The following is a 20,782-nucleotide window of genomic DNA, read 5'->3' as shown; positions in this document are numbered from 1 at the left end:
TTATATGACATGCTACACTTTTTTGTATTAATGGAGAGGGGCTGCATCTAACATTTTGCTGGGCAGGACTACTTAGACCACTGTTAAGTTCATGTAAATTTGGCTCCACCCATGACCACAACACACCCACATTCTGGTGCATGGCCACACCCATTTTCTGGCTGGAGTGTAAGTAAAAAGTAGAGTTGCTCAAATCCGGAACCGGGAGATACCCGGATAGTTGCTATCTGGATATCTCCCAGTAAACCTGTGGGGGGTGGTCAATCTTATCTGTCAGACATCTTCTTCGTGTGTCCCTCGGCGCCTCCCACGATGCACTCCACGCGCGTCACGTGATTACAAACACTTCCTCCTTCAACCCGGAAGGAGGAAGTGTTTGTAATCACGTGACCGCCGCTTGGACCGCATCGTGGAAGTCGCCGAGGGACGGACTGAAGAAGACGTCAGACAAGTAAGATTGATCCCAGGTAACTGGGAGATATCCAGATAGAACTATCTGAATGTCTCCCGGATCCGGATTTAAGCAGCTCTGCTCAAAAGTGCCCCGGATCGCTTCCGATCCTAGCAACGCCCCAGGTTAGTTGCACATGGGCCAGTATCACTTAGGAAAAAACATAGGGGAAAACAGGAATTGTTATAACTGCACTCATCCTTTAACTACACACGCCTGCAATGAAAAGAGGAGGAGAAGTGTGAGCTGAGACTGCCAGGTGGTGACAAAGTGGCCGCATGTGCTCTCATAAAAAGAGTGTGTATTTTTATTCTGAAGGAAATAAAGTGTCCTTGCAATACAATTTTAAATGCTAAACTTTTTTTTTCCTTTTCTACAAGGCCAATTCTTTGAAGTGCAGCTGCAAAAGTGTTTATTTTTTTTTCAGAAAGTTTAGTACCAAAATTGATAAGCTTGTGATGGAATATTACTTGGCTTGTGCTGTGTTTTTCACTACTGCTTATTTAGCATTGGGCACACACATTATTGCCTTTCCCAGTAACTCTGCTGGCAGCCTTACACTGCAGATGAGTTAACACTTAGATGTTGGAAAGGAATCCTGCAATAAGTTTGTAGCACCTCCAGTGAGAGAGCGTTGTACGGAGGCAGCTGGCAGATGATGTGGCATTTACACATATGGTGCTGCTGGCTTCTGCTAGAAATCACACACCGGAGAGATATAGCACTTGGCTTCAGTCTCTTTTGGCGCATCGGGATTGGCTGAATGACGGAAGCTGTGCTGCGATTCCTCAGATTGGACTTGAGGCAGCCACATTCCTATTGCATTTTATATGCTTGTATTTTAAATCCATTTTTCTCTAATTAGTTTATAAGACACCGTTGACTGTCCTTTGACCAACTCTTAACCTATGTACTCACGTCACGTCCAACGATTTTTTGAGTGCAGAATTTCTGCGATATTGCGATGTGGGTACAGTCACACGACCAAGCGAATGTCGCTTAGCGTCGCGCCGCAATAAAGAGTGTAACAGTGGATTGGATCGCTAAGATCACTGATGACTCGATCGCTTCAAGTCTTGTTTGCTCCCAACGTGTAGTGTCGTGTGATGTCGTGCATACCCGCCAGCAGGAAGAAGCATCGCTGGACGACTGTCATCAAGGGGACGTCGCAGGACCCATCGGGCGGTGAGTACGGGGTTTAAATGGTTGCTATTTCTTCACTTCCAGGCAATAAATACTTTTGTATTGTGGTCAAAATGGACACCAAATGACTTTATAGCACTTAGCACCACTCTATAGGAGTGCTAGGCTTGCTCTAAAGTTTAAATATACAGTTCCTGGTTATAATTTATACTGGTATAACTTAACATTGAGTATGTAGTGTATTACTGTATATCTGGAATGCATTTTATAGATTTTAAAGGGTTAAAGAGAAACTCCGACCAAGAATTTAACTTTATCCCAATCAGTAGCTGATACCCCCTTTTACATGACAAATCTATTGCATTTCACAAACAGACCATCAGGGGGCGCTGTATGACTGATTTTGTGATGAAACCCCTCCCACAAGAGGCTCTGGTACCGCGGTACTCTGGGCAAACTGCCACAATGTAACAATGTTCACAGACAGGAAATGGCTGTTTGCAGCTGTCTGTAACAGCCAAAACAGTTAGGAGCAGCTTACCTAACCCGCCCACAGTAAAAATGTCACCATGTGAAAAATGTCAGAATGTAAATCTGGGAGAGGAAAGATTTTACAATGAGCAAACACTGACTAAATCATTTATACATAATTATTGTAAAAATGAAGCACTTTTTTTATTACATTATTTTCACTGGAGTTCCTCTTTAAGTCTGAAAAACCGCAGTTTAACTTACCTGGGGCTTCTTGCAGCCACCTGTAGTGATCATGTGCCCAGGCTGTCCTTACGCAACCCTCCAGCCAGCAGCGGCGACCCCCTCAAAGCTGGCTGGTCGTGGCCAGTAGCATGCTACTGTGCATGCGTGATCCCTAGACGTGCGCGCCCTGATAGTGGTACCGGGAGTATTCTGCCCATGCACAGTAGTGATCTTCCCGCACTGCATGCGCAGAATGCTGCCGTACATTGGGATGTGATGAGGAGGTGCATGGCCAGCCAGCTTTAAGGGGCCACCACTGCAGATGGGGCTGGAGGAAGCCTCAGGTATGTATAAATCGTTTTATTACATTCAGCTCTGGTACACTTTAAGTATTCAGTTTTTAAATAAACATTGAGTATATAGTACGTTATATCTTTCTCTAAGCATTTAATGGCCCATAACCTATTAACTTCTCCTGAATTTTCTCCAAGGAGATATCTCCAAACCTTCCCAATAACATACCTTTAAAGCTACCGCCATGCAGGAAAATATTTAAGTTTGATATTATTTTTTTCCTACTTTCCAGTAGTTTTTCAGTTGCTAATTGCTGAAAACAGTATGTTTTGATAAGATGATTTGATATCTCCTGGGAGAAAACACTGAAAAAAAAAGTTAGTTGGATTTGGGCCAAAATGTTTTAATTATTGATTTTCTCATTTCAACATAAAAATAATTGCATTTTGTTTGTGTATTTTCATATTGGTTGGTCAGTGAAGCTAAATAAAAATCCAAATGTACTTCACAGCGTTTGCCACTACAAGGCAAAGGAAAATTGCTGCTACAGACTTACCCCAATGATCATTCATGGAGACAGGTGGTCTGTGGGGCAGATTTATGAAAATCAGTGCAAGGAAAACGGGAGCTGAACTGGGGCAAAAATGGAGCAGAGACCTAAATCAGAGATTCTGATTGGTCGCGTCGATCAACTGCTCCCCTTCTACACCCATTTTGCGACAGATTTGTTCAAATTAGTGCTGTACGGTACTAGTTTAGATAAGTTTAGTCCAAACACACTACCTGTTGATTTTGATGGTGAAATTCCAAGCTGCATGAAATTTGCATCAAGGAACTTTTTTCAACTCCATCTCAGCTCATGGTTTTAAAGAGGAACTCCAGTGAAAATAATTTAATAAAAAAGTGCTTCATTTTTACAATAATTATGTATAAATGATTTAGTCAGTGTTTGCCCATTGTAAAATCTTTTACATCCCTGATTTACATTCTGACATTTATTACATGGTGACATTTTTACTGTGGGCAGGTTATGTAGCTGCTGCTTGCTGTTTTGGCAGTTGGAAACAGCTGTAAAAAGCTATTTCCCACAATGTAACAGGGTTTACAGACAGGAAACTGCCAAAAGTACCTCGGTACTCAGAGATTCTTGTGGGAGGGGTTTCACCACAATATCAGTCATCCAGCGCCCCCTGATGGTCTGTTTGTGAAAATGAATAGATTTCTCATGTAAAAGGGGGTATCAGCTACTGATTGGGATAAAGTTCAATTCTTGGTCGGAGTTTCTCTTTAAAGTGAGCCTGGACTCTTGCACAGGACAAAAGGAAAACAGAGAAATGCACACTGCATGTATTAGCCTGTCTAATTCAATCTAATTCCATCTCATCTGTGACTAATCACAAGTTGTAATTTGATCTCTCCCCTGTGTCAGCTGACTGCCATGGCAGAGCAGCTAATTTGTAGATACAGCATGTTTACCCTATGTCTGCTTCCATGAAAGCAGGAAGTAGACACACTGCAGATTTATTGCAGCATTTATATCAGCTGTAACAAAGATATGGTTTTCTTTAAAGGTTATTATGCTGTTGCTTATCTCATTTTTCTGTGTTCAGGTCCGCTTTAAAGCAAATCTGCTACATGCCCCCAAAAAGTAAGATACTTACCTAAGTAGAAGGAGGCATCTGGATGATCCTGAGGCTTCGTGATCCGTCCACAAGCCCCGCTATTGCTGTGCAGGGTCTCTCTATATATATTTAACAAGAACTTGTCAGATAGTTTCCTGCTGTAGCGCTCCCTCTGTGTACGAGGCTTTGTGCCTCTGTGCAGGCTCAGCTGTACTTGTACTCGTATATATGTGCAGTACAGCCAAGCTTGTGCACAGAGCGGAGCCCAGCCGCGAACAAGAGACGTGTCCTGGCCAGTGGCAGTGGGTTCCAGAAGGATATGGTAAGCCTCTGGACCATCCAGAGCAGGGGCCTGACTAAAAGGGGCACAGGGGAGCCCAGAGCTATAGGTGCCCCAACGTCTAACCTACCCTATAGGCAGCATGGTAGCATAGTGGCTAGCGCTCTTGCCTTGCAGCGATGGGTCCCCGATTCAAATCCCAGCCAGGTCAACATCTGCAAGAAGTTTATATGTTCTCCCTGTGTCTGCCTGGGTTTCCTCTGAGCGCTCCGGTTTCCTCCCACATCCCCAAAACATACAGATAAGTTGATTGGCTTCTCCCTAAATTGGCCCTAGACTACAATACATACACTACACGATATAGACATATGACTATGGTAAGGATTAGATTGTGAGCCCCTCTGAGGGACAGTTAAGTGACTAGACAATATATACTCTGTAAAGCGCAGCAGAAGATGTCAGCGCTAAATAAATACTAAATAATTATACCCTTCCTCCAATACAGGGCACTATACTTCAGATCAGGTGTTTTTGTGGCTACAGTTGTTATGGGTGTGAAGATCCTGATGGCCACACGTTTTATGACCCTTGTAAGATGGGCCCGAGGCTGTGAGGGGCACCCAGGGGAGGCAAGGGAAAGGGTGTGACTATTGGGGGAGGGGCATCAAAGTTTTGCTGGGGGTTCCATTGATTGTAGTTACCCCACTAATCCAGAGGGTTTCCTCTACTTAGGTTCCCTAAAAAAGTTGCCATCATCACTGAAAGCAGAAGCTCAGATATACGTTCAGGTTGACCATTATGCACGTACTGAATGCTTATTTTGGTTCTTATGGTTACAGGTTTAACTTATGCAGAGGTTACTGTGTGCTAAAGACCCATCTAGATGTAAAATAGAAGTTGCCGGCTTTTGATGATGTTCATTCCCAGTGTGTATTCCAAATGCTCCATTCTAACTTTAGCATTTACCTCATAATGACAGGATACGTAATGACAGGATACGACTATAGCCACAAAACAAGAGCAGAGGGAAAGGCAATTACAGCATCTCCACACAGGCAATTCCCATCACACTGAGGGCTATAGCGGCCCGCCCACCCGCCGTGTGTCAATTCTTTTATAAATGTCCTCCCTGTTGCAATTTAGATTTAATTTCCTAGGGCCAGGTTTATACAAATGAAAATGTGCAGGTGGTGAGAGATGGGGCGATCCATATGGCGTCCCGCACAATACGCCATTTATCACACAAATACGAGATCCCTCTCCAGAAGAAAGACAGATCGGTGAAATAGTGCTGCCTCACCTGATGTTCTGTCATTTCAGGAGGCCGCTTAGATCATTCACAATATGAGTGTGTCATCTGTATTGCGCATGTAATGTATTCAAATCACCAGACAAATGCCTCAGCCGGCCCCCAACTACTGTCGCAAAGGAAAATTCATTCCACGCTAAGAGGATGTCTCCAGGGGTGCCACGGAACATAATAACTGGATTTAAAAATAGATATGATAGAAATTAAAGACGGGGAATGAATGGCGCTCTGGAGAAAACAGTGTTTTATTTTGTTTTGGGTTTGAGCTCATGCTGCCTTACAATTAGTATTCAGCTCTTCAGTTAAAGGATAACTGAAGTAAGAAGAATATGGAGGCTGCCATATTTTTTTTCTTTTAAACAATACACGTTGTCTGGCAGCCCTGCTGGTCTATTTGGTGGCAGTAGTGTCTGAATCACACCAGAAACAAGCATGCAGCTAATCTTGTCGGATCTGACAATAATGTCAGAAACACCTGATCTGCTGCATGCTTGTTCAGGGTCTATGGCTACAAGGATTAAAGGCAGAGGATCAGTAGGACATAAATAAATAGGAAATACATATGGCAGCCTCCATACTCCTCTTTCTACAATTGTCCTTTTAAAGGAGTTATCAGGGATTTTTATAGAAAATAAATGCTACTTACCGGGGGCTTCCTCCAGCCCCAAGCTCCCAGGACCTCCCTCGCCGCAGCTCTGCCTTCAGCCGTTCGCCGGAGCTCCGACCCGGTCCCTACTGCAACTACTGCACCTGCGCAGTCCGCTCTGGCCCACGTGGCGGTGATTGACAGCGCCTCTCGCGCAGGCGCAGTACAGAGCGACCTGGAGGTCACTCTGACGTCATCACGGGGACCGGGTCGGAGCTCCGGCGAACAGCTGAAGGCAGAGCTGCGGCGAGGGAGGTCCTGGGAGCTTGGGGCTGGAGGAACCCCCTGGTAAGTAGCGTTTATTTTCTATAAAAATCTCTGATAACTCCTTTAACCTCCCTGGCGTTCTGATTCCTGTGGCCGCGGGAACGTTTTTTGCACTTTTTTTTTATTTTTCATGTAGCTAGCCTAGCGCTAGCTACATGATTGCCCCCTCTGTGCGGTGTCCCTCCCTCCCCTCCGATCGCCGCCGGCGCAATGGCCCATCCGGAAATCCCGTTCTGAACGGGATTTCCTGGAGGGCTTCCCCCGTCGCGACGTCGTGACGTCACAGGGAGACCCGATCCACCCCTTAGCGCTGTCTGGCACTGATTGGCCAGGCAGCGCACAGGGTCTGGGGGCGCTCATTACGCGACGGATAGCGGCGCATCGGCGGCGATCGTCTCCAACACGCAGCAAGCAAAGTGCTTGCTGCTTGTTTTTTTTAAAAAAAATATTAAAATCGTCCCAGCGGGGCCTGAGCGGCACCCTCCAGCGTCTCTGGACGAGCTCAGCTCGTCCAGAACGCTAGGGAGGTTAAGGGAAGTCTGCTTCAAGAAAAGCCTCACCACATAGGTGTCTTGCTCCTTGTTTTTTATATTATAACCCAAAAATCACTATGATTGGGCATCCTGATTAGCAGCAGAAGGAACCTAGCCCAGCTCATGCACATCCAGTAAACCCCTATTTTTAAATTTGATTGGCTTTAGAGAACATTGGCCTCTATTCTATTCGCTTTTTCTCCTGAGTTTCTTCTAGCCGATACTTTCACACCTGGCCGTAAAATGCCTTTTATGCAAGAAAATACTCTCAATAATTTGATAGTACTTTTTCACCAACTTTTGGGCACTTTTTCAATTGTGAAATGCTTAAAAGTTATTTTATAGAGAAGATAAACATTATCTCCTAGGAGATAACTTATTGCATATGGACCATTTTATCAATAAGATACCTTTTAAAGGATACCTCAGCTCTCAATAATTTTCAAAACGGGGGAAGCAAGCATGTGTGGCTCGCTGTAATCATGCCCACTGCTCCCCCCGTTCTTCTCTGTCCCTCTCAGTTATGTTGTAAAGCACCCCTAGAGCTACTTCTGCGTGTCCTTGATAGTGCGACCATGGCCAGGAGCACTCTGCAGCTTAAAAGGCATCCCACAAAAGCTAGATCGAAACACAACAGAGGGGTAAAGTCACATCACGCGATATGCATGCAGTACGGCGCATACAGTGTACAGAAAGTATGGTTCACCTACACTGTGAAAGAGACACTGAAGTGAAAAAAAAATATGATATAACGATTTGTATGTGTAGTACGTGTAGTACAGCTAAGAAATAAAACATTAGGAGCAGAGACATACGTCTAATATTTTTTCCAGTTAAGGAAGTGTTAAGAACCTCCAATTGTTATCTATGCAAAAGAGCCATTGAGTTCCATGACTTGAAAGTCGCAAAGTGCTCTGTCTTCTGAAGCTTGGCAAATCAACAAATCAACTGTGATTGTATTTTCTTTTTCTCCAGAGGACAGTTCAAAAGTTCACTAGCCTGCTCTGTAAAATCATTTAGAATGCTGAGTAGTGTGTAAACTGCAAATATTAGACAATGATGCAATGTTATAAAAAACACTATATAACTGAAAATAAAAATATGAGACTATTTTCTTTGCTACTAATGTTCTAGTAATTATCCGTACTATACAACTAATTCATTATATTATATTTTCTTTTGCTTCAGTCTCTCTTTAAATCACATGCTATGCAGTACAGCACAGCATATTATGGCAAGGGATTTCCTTACACTGCACTGCTAACGTGTCAATGTGAATGTACCATTACAATATTGCTATTATATTGTCTGATGAAATGCAAAGCCTCTCAGTGAATGTAGCCTTAAAGAGACTCTGTAACAAAATGTCATCCTTTTTTCTACCATCCTACAAGTTCCTAAACCTTTTCTAATGTGCTCTGGCTTACTGCAGCACTTTCTACTATCACTGTCTCTGTAATAAAACAATGTATCTTTCCCCTGTCTGACTTGTCGCCCTGTGTCTGGAAGGCTGCCAACTCTTCCGTGCTGATCTGCTATGCACACCCCTCTCCAGGCCCCTCTATGCACACTCCAGTGTGTGTGTTATTTACATAAGCCAGCAGCGTCTCTGCTCTCTTATCAGTGAGAGAAGAGAGCTGGATAAAAATCCTCCTCTGTTAGGCTGTGAAAGGAGCTGGCTGACACATACTGAGGAATTACAGACAGGGCAGAGCTGTCTGCAGGAAGAAACAATCAGCCTGTCACTATTATTCAGTGGATGAGAGCTGCAGGGGGACAGAAGGTAAACACACAAATGATCTCTTGAGATTCAAAAGGAAGGCTGTATACAGCCTGCTTGTGTATGGATGTATTTTCTATGTGTGGACATACTGTACATCAACCTACTTCCTGTTTTGGTGGACATTTTGTTTGTTTATAAACAAAACTTTTTAAAACTGTTTTAACCACTTTTAATGCGGCGAGGAGCGGTGAAATTGTGACAGAGGGGAATAGGAGATGTCCCCTAACGCACTGGTATGTTTACTTTTGTGCGATTTTAACAATACAGATTCTCTTTAATGTCAGGTGCTGCTTGGTCTGAGCACATATTATTTATTATGAATTAGTATTTATATACCACCACCATCTTCTGCTGCACTGTACAGAGTACATTTAGCCTTGTTACCGACTGTCCCTCAGAGGAACTCACAATCTAATCCCCACTATAGTCATTTATCCATTGTAGTCTAGGGCCAATTTAAGGGGAGGCCAATTAAGTTATCTGTATGTTTTTTTGGATGTAAGAAAATCAGAGAGACGGGAGGAAACCCACAGAGGCATGGGAAAAAAAACATCCAAACTCCATGCAGATAGTGCCCTGGCTGAGATTGGAACCGGGGACTCAGCGCTGCAAGGCGAGCGTGCTATCCATTATGCTGCACCATTGCTAATTCACTGCCCTCTCAACAACCCTCCTTGTGGTTTTGATATGACCTAGGAAATAGTAGCAGTTCAATATGATCTAATATTCAAGATCACTTATCATCAGAGATCACTCATCAAGCAGGACCAGATGTATACTTTTTCCGCCCCCTAGGACAACTTTCTTGCAGCTTCCCTTCCATGTACAGCACCCCCTCCTATTCATGATGCAGCCTCCTCTTCCATGCCTGATATTCATGTACAGCAGCCTCCTTCGATTATATTTGGATCTCTTGGGCAGCTGCTCCCTATTTCCATGCGTTGCTCATTATTTGCAACCTTTGTATTTAATTTGCAGCCTCTTTTTCCATCTGCAGCAATCCCTCTTCCATATGGAATACAGCAAGAGACACCAAGAGTCCAATATAGTGTGGTATGTACTGGTAATATGGGTGTGACAAAGTATATGATATTAATACAAACCAGGGTTACCTTCCAGGCAACCACTATATAGGCAGGTGGGGAGATTAGACCTATCCCAACTCAGGATTAAGAAGTCGCTCTCTGTAGACTGGAAAAAAAGGGGCAACACCCCTCCACCAAGGGTGGACTTAGAACATGTACAGGTAAACAGAGGCATCAAAAGCATAAAAGTCGATAAAAAGTGTTAAAATCGGGGGAAGCCGAGGTGGATCTCCCTCCTTCAGGTAGACATAACAAACTGTTGATAGGGTTCAACCAAATATTTATTCACATACTCCAGAAAGTGCAACGCGTTTCACAAGCATATCCCGCTTCCTCAGGCTATGAACGGAGCATAAAACTAATGTAGGTCTAGTCCAACACAAAGCGCCTCTAAGCGCCTCGGCCTCCCCTGATTTTTTAAGTTTTTATCGACTTTTATCCTTTTGGTGCCTCTGTTTGCCTGTATAAATCCCTCTTCCATGTTCAGCCGCCCCTTGGCAAGCTGCCGCCCAAGGCTTTGGCCTTGGTGGTCTTTTCAGAAATTTGGCCCTGTCATCAAGCATTATCTATACATTATAAAATATATTCCAGGCTTATTTATGACATCATCTCTAATTGCCTTGCAATCGAGGTGTTCTGCTCCAGGATTTCCGCATTACATTTGAAGGCATTCAGCGACTGGCATTTACATAAAATACATTATGCATGCGACTAGAAATAAAAGAATTTATAGTAGCGTTGTTTGATATTTTTAGATGTTCTTTGCTGTGAGATATATATTCTTTACATGTTTTTTTGCCTACCTTTTCTTTTAATATGTTGCCATGAGTTTCAGTATTTAAATTACGGCTGCCATCTGTTTCTAATTAGAGGAGTAGAAGAATTCATAATATAGATCTGTATCATCTGGCTTCAATCGCTGCTGGACCGCCGCAAGACGGGAGGATCCTCCAAATTAGATATATTATAACATTGTTTAATTTTTCACTATATATGGAAATCCCATCTGCCATTTAACATGGAGGATGATTAACCTTTCCAATGAGATTACCACCCACTCCTGAAGGAAAAGGCTTATTGGAAACAATAGAGATGTTGCCATTACATTTCTTTTTTGGTCTTTTGCTTTTTATATTGTCGATTTAGTGTTTAAAAAAATGACAGAAGTTATGAAACTGGGAACTTTTATTGGTGGATTGTGTCTGAGAATTGAATTATCATTACTTGAATTGGGTGTCTTTTTCTCGGTACTCTTTCTTTTGTTCCATTTAAAAAGTTTTTGCAGTCTTTATACAGTTTTCATGAATTGTATCTAAAGAGGTAATGTTTTCCCTGGAAAAGCAGCATTCATAAGGTGGCCATACATGGGAATGCATTAGACATTATTAAACCATAACAAGCTGACTGACTGGTCAGTCTTATCAGCTGAACGACGGACTGTACACACACCTGATTTGACGTCCGGACGACTGAACGACGGGACGTCCAAACAACCCCTCATTTAAAAAAATCAGACATGTGTATGGGCCTTAAGACACAATACTACCATAGGCGTTTAACAGGCCGTGGCCATTGTTTATTGGGGCATAGGGTATAAACAAATAACTTTATTGAATAAATCTCATAAACCATGAAACTTTATTTCAACTTGAACACACACAATACTTAAGCAACCTCGATCGATGGTCTGTGGACCCAACACGATCGACACCACCAGTGAGTTTTCTTTTACTGTCCAAAAACCATATCCCCAATAGATTTGAAGCCCGCGATGAAAGACTGTAAATAAAACGGGGACGGGAGGGTGGGCAGCAGCACAGTTCTGTCTCCAGAGCTTGCCTCAAATGACAGTCACTGCTCTGACAGGACTGCTTTTGTTTCACCTTAGCCAATTCTCCGATTGGCTAAGGACTTCTGGAGGGAAGAGGCTCTTGTCCAATCAACTTCAAGCTGCGCCTGATTGGCACACAGCTCATAGCTCATAGCTTGCTTAACAACAGCAGCTCTTCTGAGGTAACTTTACCTCACGGTATCTGTAAGACAGAAAAGACTGAACAGTACCACATCTTATATATACTCTCATACTAATACATTTGTTCAATAGTCTCAGCATACCCATGTTCACTGCATTACTATTTTGTAATGCAGCTCATTCATCAGGCAACTTGGCGGTCGATTGACCTTCCAATTTGATTATTAAAATTTTGTCCCGACCAATTTTGTCCCGAAAGTGATCGCATTAATCAGTCGGACATGCTGTAAGATGTCGGGCCATCGTGGTCTATCTGGTGTGCAGTGGTAGTGACAAGCGATATTGGGACAAGTGACAAAAGTATTGAAGCCCCCCCCCCGATGCTGTCCGTCCTAATGGTCAATGTGGCCCTTCCCCCAGTGCACTATGGATTATCTGTCCATGTCTGCCGCTGCCTCTGGGTACTGTCCTCTGTACATACACGTGCCCACGTGGTTGCTGGCATACACATTGGCGTGCGTGTGACGTCACACACGCACCCACATTACTCTGGTAACCACGTGGGCCGCATGTATGAATGGAGGAGCCCGGAGCCAGCCTGGAGGCAGCTGCGGATGCGGACAGGTAATGTATAGTGCACTGGGGGGGCCACATTGACCATAAGGAAGGACAGCATCGGGCCAGCAAGGCGGTGGATGTGACATCACAAGGCCGATTCAGCATGAAATTGATCAGGAATTGGCCTGCGGTGTATGGGCAGCTGACAGATCTCTCCAATCAGAGAGAGATCTGTCTCTTGGTCGATCTGCCCATACATTGTCTGATGTATGGGCACTTTTATAGGATGCTATGCTGTCACACACAGTTACCATGGAAACATGAGTTTCCTAATGGTGGAGAGCTTAGCTCTACCTCCTGCTCTCACGCTACACAGCAATCTGACCAACTAAAATATCCACACATGGTCTCAATTCATTAAGCAGTTTAGACTAGTCTACAGATGGTTTTTAGTCTACTGATGGTTTGGTGTAATGTTTTAGACCTGTTTTTAGACCTGGTCTAACATTCAGTAATTGCACAATTCACAAAGGCAAACAAGGAATAACCATGCCCACTTTTTCTAACAGAGATTAGACCGTCTGATTTCTGTAGGTAAAGTAATTCTGTGAGGTATTTTAGATGTGAGGATGGAATCTTTTGAATTAAGTATGCAGGAGTTTAATTGTATGCAGCGGAGAGCTCATCAGAGGAGAAGGATGTCAGTCATAGCTACTCGTTTGTGAATTGCATCTTTTGATCATTTCCCCTGCTTTACCCACCTAATTACCAAATAGTTTAGACCAGGTCTAAAAACAGGTCTAAAACATTTGGTAATAGTGAATTCCACTTTGATGCAACTGATCAAACCATCAGTAGACTAAAAACCATCAGTAGACTAGTCAAAAATGCTTAGTGAATTGAGGCAATGGTCTCAATTCAGTAAGCAGTTTAGACTAGTCTACTGATGGTTTTTAGTCTGTTGATGGTTTGGTCAGCTGCATCAAAAGGGAATTCACTATTACCAAATGTTTTTAGACCTGGTCTAAACCATTTGGTAATTAGGTGGGTAAAGCAGGGGAAATGATCAAAAGATGCAATTCACAAACAAGTAGCCATGACTGACATCCTTCTCCTTTGATGAACTCTCCTCTGCATACAATTAAACTCCTGCATAATTAATTCAAAAGGTTCCCTCCTCACATGTAAAATACCTCACAGAATTACTTTACCGACAAGAAATCAGCTGGTCTAATCTCTGTCAGAAGAAGTGGGCGTGGCTACTCCTTATTTGCCGTTGGGAATTGTGTAATTACTGAATGTTAGACCAGGTCTAAAAATAGGTCTAAAACATTACACCAAACCATCAGTAGACTAGAAACCATCTGTAGACTAGTCTAAACTGCTTAGTGAATTTAGGCCAATTGTCATGTGGTTGTCTGCTGCCTATGCAACTGTAAGTTTGAAGTCACAAGCCAACCTGAACTCAAAACGTTTTGTACGCTAAGGGCCCGTTTCCACTGAACGCGGTGCAATGTGGCTACATAGCTGCATCACACCACGACCGAACTGTAACCAATGCATGACAATGGAACAGTTTCCATTACGTGCTGGTTATGCGGAGCGGTGCGGATTCTCTTATTGCCGCGTCCGCCCACATCTGCGTCCCATCTCCTCCAATTATTTCCACATCGGGAGATGCAGAAGTGATACGAATGTAAGCAGAAGTGATGTAATGCGGCTACGTAGCCACACTAACATCAGAAAAACAAAAGTTTGCTTTCTTAAAACAGAAAGAATTTGCGATAATTCAGGTTGGAGTGAGCTTGTCAGCTTGAGATGTCTCCCAGTGCATCACTGCTGAATATATGCAAATTAACCATTGTACCCTTAGCAGCTAAACACCTCCAGAACCGCTGGAATGCAATGATGTGTCAGCTTGTTAATTTGTACAAAGCCATAATAATCCAACATGCATACAGACTGTTTCGGATTGTTTGATTCTCATCAGTGCATGGCATGGATTAATTTGGCTCTATGGAGTAGGGCTTGTAACACTGAGAGGTACAGACTAACCAGCAAGCTGATGGTGAACCAGAACTCATTGGAGTGTGTGAGGGGCTACAATGGTCCTAAAAGCCTACTTACTAAAATACTATGGAAAACATACGTTTGCTTTCTTAAAACAGAAATAATTTGCAATAATTCAGGTTGGAGTGAGCTCGAGATATCTCTCAGTGCATCACTGCTGAATATATGCAAATTACCCATTGTTGCCCTTAGAAGCTAAACACACCTCCACCTGTTTTAAGAAAGCAAACTTTTGTTTTTCTTAACATCTTAGTAAGGGGGCTTTTAGGACCATTGTAGTCCCTCACACACTCCAATGAGTTCTGGGTCACCATGAGCTTGCTGGTTAGTCTGTAACACTTACATCACTTATCAAGTAGAAAAGCGGGCCCTGACCCTAAGGGTAACTGAATTTGCAAATATAAGTACATGTATCCTTCTACCCCCCCCCCCCCCAAAGTTCTCCTTAATAAGTGGCACTATGCCTTACCATGCCTGACTAGGTGGTGCAGCCTAGTCTCACTGTGCACAGCCTGTCTACTGAAATAAAGAAAATATGTCCACTCATTATGGAATCTTAGGGGAGCTCTGTCTTTACAGACAGAGTGCAAATAGGAGGCCCCTATATTTTTTTTACAATCAAAATGATACAAAAGCTGAGTGTCAGTACCCAAATCAAACACCTGGTGTGCAAATTGCAATACCAATTTGCGATTTTTACTGGAGGCTAGCAACACAACAAGAAAAGTGCAGAAAAAAAATGCAGCGTGCAGGACCTTTTTAATTGCTTCAAAAATCGGGATTGCATGTAAAATTGCATCAAAATCAGAATGGCATGTCGTGTAAAAGAGCCCTGATGAAGGTAATTTCAAATAAAATTAAATTTGCCAGCTTATAGATATGTGGGTATTACATATGGAAGCTTGTGAAGAGATCTTTGCTTTAGATGAGTTCAGAGTTTAGCAGAGTTTTTTCAACATTAGATATTGCAAATAAAGCAAAGACAGTTTGTTGATTTTAATCAGTTAATCCGGGCCTAGGAACTCCAAAGCTGGGTACATAACAACGCGTACATCAAAAAAGGGCGTCGGGAAAAAAGGGCGCGTGGTGTAAACGATAAGCAGTATTATCGTTTATAAAAATATTGTGTAGAATTTCGTTTACAAATAGTGTTTTAACAATTTATAAATCATTAAATAATGTGTATGAAATCGCCAATTCTTAAAACCTTAATCTTCCCTGTTTGTAAACTGAAACTTATAATTACGTTTGTTAAAAAAACAGTAATATTTGCTTAAACATTATAATTATACATTGTTATGAATAATCTTGATTTATCGTTTATTATTATAATAAAATGTGAAAATATTGTTTATAACAATGATATTAATATAAGTACATTCATAATAACTGTTGATTAGTATTATTAAAATTGTACTAAAACTATACCTAACCCTACTCTCACATAGAACCCTCCCTGTACCTATCCCTAACTCCTAGACCGCCTGGTGGTGCCTAAACCGAGGACCCCCCTGGTGGTGCTTAAACCCAAGACCCCCCTGGTGGTGCCTAAAACTAACCACCCCAAAGCCCTCCCTGTACCTATCCCTAACCCCTAGACCCCCTGGTGGTGCCTAAACTTAAGACCCCCCTGGTAGTGCCTAAACCTAAGACCCCCCTGGTGGTGCCTAAACCTACGACCCCCTGGTGGTGCCTAACCTAAGACCCTTCTGGTGGTGCCTAAACCTAAGACCCCCCTGGTGGTGCCTAAAACTAACCACCCCAAAGCCCTCCCTGTACCTATCCCTAACCCCTAGACCCCCTGGTGGTGCCTAAAATTAAGACCCCCTGGTGGTGCCTAAACCTAAGACCCCGCTGGTGGTGCCTAAACCTAAGACCCCCCTGGTGGTGCCTAAACCTAAGACCCCCTGGTGGTGCCTGAACCTAAGACCCGCCTGGTGGTGCCTAAAACTAACCACCCCAAAGCCCTCCCTGTACCTATCCCTAACCCCTAGACCCCCTGGTGGTGCCTAAACCTAAGACCCCCCTGGTGGTGCCTAAACCTAAGACCCCCCTGGTGGTGCCTAAACCTAAGACCCTCCTGGTGGTGCCTAAACCTAAGACCCTCCTGGTGGTGCCTAAACCTAGAACCCCCCTGGTGGTGCCTAAACCTAAGACCCCCCTGGTGGTGCCTAAACCTAGAACCCCCCTGGTGGTGCCTAAACCTAAGACCCCCTATGGATAATAATGTTTTACAAACATTAATAAATAAAACATTTAAATAAAAAAATTGAAATCATTTTTTTGGGTGGATAATAATGTTTTAGAAATGTTTTACAAATAGTGATTGTAAAAAATATATTGCAATTTACGTTAGGTACTGATCGCTTTATTTTGTGAATAATAACGTTTTACAAACAGTAAGGGTTAAAATGTTAAAATGTTTTAATTAAATAGGATAAATATGTTTAGTATTTTTATAAACGTTATTTGTCAAGGGCTCATTTTGTAAAGTTAAATCATCACAAGCACAGTTATAAAGCATTAAAAATCTCCGGGCGCCGTTTGTAAAACATTAATAATCTCCGGCGCCCTTTTTACCCTGTTCGGCACCCATTAAACGATATTTATAATGGGAGTGAATGGGGCGCCTTTTTTGTCCACTTGTCTCATGCGCCCAAATCTCCTGCTTCCCATCCAATCCCCAGTTCAAAAAAATGAAAAAATAAAACAAAAAGTGGAACACATATTGTAAAGCATGTTACCCCTTTGTTTAACTGGAAAGGGTACACAGTACTGTAAAGAATATGTTGAAACTTAGAAATATTTTATATTTGTCCAATTTTTATGGGCCAGTCGTTGGCCAATTTTACCACTTCCATGTAGTATGAAGGCCAACAGACTTTGAATACTATGAATTGGTTGTGTAGGTAAGCTCTCATACTACATGTAGGTGGTAACATTGAGGTGCAGAAAATGTTTTGACAGGTGCTCTGGGCCATGAGTCTAAATTTGAAATAATTTTCAGCAGTGGAAGGTGGACTGATTGACAAGGTGCTGGAAAATGCTACAATAATGAGTGTCTGCAGGCAACAGTGAAGTACGGTGGAGGTGCTTGGAGTGAAGTACGGTGGAGGTATTTGATTGGCCTCTCATTTATTCTACAGCATGACAATGTCCTTAAACATACAGGCAATGTCATTAAGAATTTTCTTCAGCATAATAAAGAAGAACAAGGAGTCCTGAAAGGGATGGTGTGGCTGACAAAGAATTCTGATCTCTTTATATTATCATTATGTCTGGGGTTACATGAAGATATTAAATAATGTGAGGCAGTCTACATCCACAGAAGCTGTGTGGTTGGTTCTCCAAGATGTTTGGAACAACAACCTACCTAACAACAACCAACCTATTGCTATCCTCCAAAAACTGTAAAGTATACCTAGAGGAATGTTAAGGTAAGGATGATCGCACCAAATATTCATTTAATTAAAGTGACCTCGAGGTGAAAATAAGCTGATGAGATAAACAATTTTTATAATCCTACTCCTAAAAATTAATTTTTTTTAGATATTTCTTGGTTTTATTTTATATTTAAACATTTACAAAGTAGACTGAATTTTTTGTTTTGCTCAGTGGCAGCCTATTAATTGATCCTGAGTGAAAATACATGACATTTTCTTATCTCCCTCTGCTCTCAGAAGTTTTATTCTGCCAAGAAAACTTTTATGGCTGTAATCTGCTTATCAGTGATGTTTACTATAGTCCCAACGAGGTGCCAACAAGACAGAAGCTGTCACTTACATGCTTAAAAATTAACTCTTTCAGGCAGCAAAATAAAACAAGTTAAAGCAGCCTGGTTATTAATATGTTCTGCACTGTATACAGTATACACATGTTTATCTCATCATGTCACCTGTCGCCTCGAGTACACTAAGATTTCTTTTTTGTTTATTTACTTTAAATTTTTATTGGATAAACATAGACTATTAGCACTTCTATTTGTAAAAGCTTTTGCACAGAATTGTATGAATTGTTTTCTTATAATAAATGTATTTAGTAAATTTGAAAATAAAATATTAAAGAGACTCTGTAACAAAATTTTGAGCCTTATTTCTTCTATCCTATAAGTTCCTATGCCTGTTCTAATGTGGTCTGTCTTACTGCAGCATTTTCTAGTTGCACTGTCTCTGTAATAAAACGTATCTTCTTTCCTCTGTCGTGTCTGTCGGGCTCAGGCTGGAATGTGTGAAATGTGCAGCATTGCTTGTCATTGGCAGAAGCTTTACACACCCTCTCCAAGCTCTGCATGAGTCACACAGTAATCTGTTCTCAGCGTATCATACTCTGGTTAGAAGCCATGTCATTTGTTTGTAAACACTGCCTAAAACTGTTAATTACAAGCCAGGATTGCAGCAGAGAGTGGCAGAAACAGCACAGAGGGGCCTAGGAGAACATAATGAAGAGAATGGTATGCTTTTTATTGTAAGAATTTTAGAGTACAGATTCTGCTGTACTCAAATTAACATAATTAATAAAATTAATTATTTTGTTACAATATTAAGTTTTAAATAATGTAGTCAGTGTTTCTAATATCTTCCCTCTCCCTGATTTACTTTCTGAAATGTACGGGAAGGGTGTGGGCGAAGAATTCCACATAATAAACAGCCTAGGTTAAGCTTCAGTTGGAGGGCGGGGTAACATACTAATATACAATTTAGCTATAGGAAGTGTTTCTGATGCTAAAACCAGGAAAATTACCCCAAAAGTGGGTATCCTGAGTAGTTTACTGCATTCTATTATATGTCGTTACGGTTCCACCTTAATTTAAAAAATACTGACAATACAATATTCCCGTAAGATCCAGTATTTTTTATTCTGCAGGTTCTCTTCTTTTAGAAAATAAATAGCTCAGAGAGTCTTTAATAAACTTTCAGCCTGGGATGTGTTTTTTCTTGGCGCATGTGACAAATGGTAAAATTGACTTGGCTACAAGAGCAGGGAGAGCTTGGCAGCGAATGGGTGGAAGACATCTGCACACATTGAAAAGCAATTTGTACTTTACAATGATTGCAATGTGTGGCTTTCAATAACTTTTTTCCGACTAATAGAAAATCCTGGTGGTTTTAGCTCGCCATTACGTAAAGCAAACCTGAAGTGAAAATAAACATATGAGATAATGAATTGTATGTGTTTAACTAATGTTAACAACTTCCGTACCAGCAGTCTGGCCCCTTAAGGACCAGAGACAGCCAATACCGCAAAATGGCTGCAGAGACCCGTCACTGCTATCAAATAAAATAGCTGTCGCTCAGGATTTAGACAATTATGAAACCTTTATTGTATTGCACTTAGCACTAACCCACCCTAAAAACAATTAAAATACTGCGGAGCGCTCCACCACACCACAATGTCAGCACAACCTCATACACTCTCCATGCACTCTGGTACCGGTACCTTCCCTTTAAACATTTCCAGCGTGCGGAGATAAAGTGGTTGCTGAGTTGGTATGTTATGCCGACTACTCGGCTTCACGCTACATGCAGTTCCCCAGCAAGGCTTCAGACAATTTCTCTCGGGCAACAGTCTCTTACCACCCGGTGACCAGGCACATCTTTAGTGGTTTCTTGGTCCAGTCGTCAGCGCTGGTTTGAGACCCGTCACTCCCACCAGTCATGCTACTTTCCCATCACAGTAGGTCCCTCTCTCTACTGTCTCTAGGACGGCAGAGCTGTGTGAGCAGGTCAGGAGCTGCTTTCATTGGCTCCTGGCGCTGTCCATCAGTGTGTCCATCAGGAGCAAATTAAGTCGCCTCCTGACCGACTCACACAGCTCTGCCATCATATAGACGGCAGAGCTAGTGAGTTGAGGCAATGGGAGACCAGCGGGACTGCGCAGCGACGATGTTTGAAATCCACGTCCTGTCATAGCCACAAGCAGGACGTGGATTTCAACCATGCTGGCGCGGAAGTGGTTCAATAGAAAATGTGTAACTTGGAACTGAGTCTCATATTTTTATGTTCAGTAAAGAGCCTTCCCGTTCGCCTGCCAGTCTCCTCGTTCCCCTGCAGGCTCCTTCATTTAAATCTTCCGC

The sequence above is a fragment of the Hyperolius riggenbachi genome, chromosome 4, assembly GCF_040937935.1.
Source record: "Hyperolius riggenbachi isolate aHypRig1 chromosome 4, aHypRig1.pri, whole genome shotgun sequence".
Classification (NCBI taxonomy): Eukaryota; Metazoa; Chordata; class Amphibia; order Anura; family Hyperoliidae; genus Hyperolius; species Hyperolius riggenbachi.
Note: the sequence above shows the minus strand (reverse complement) of the source record.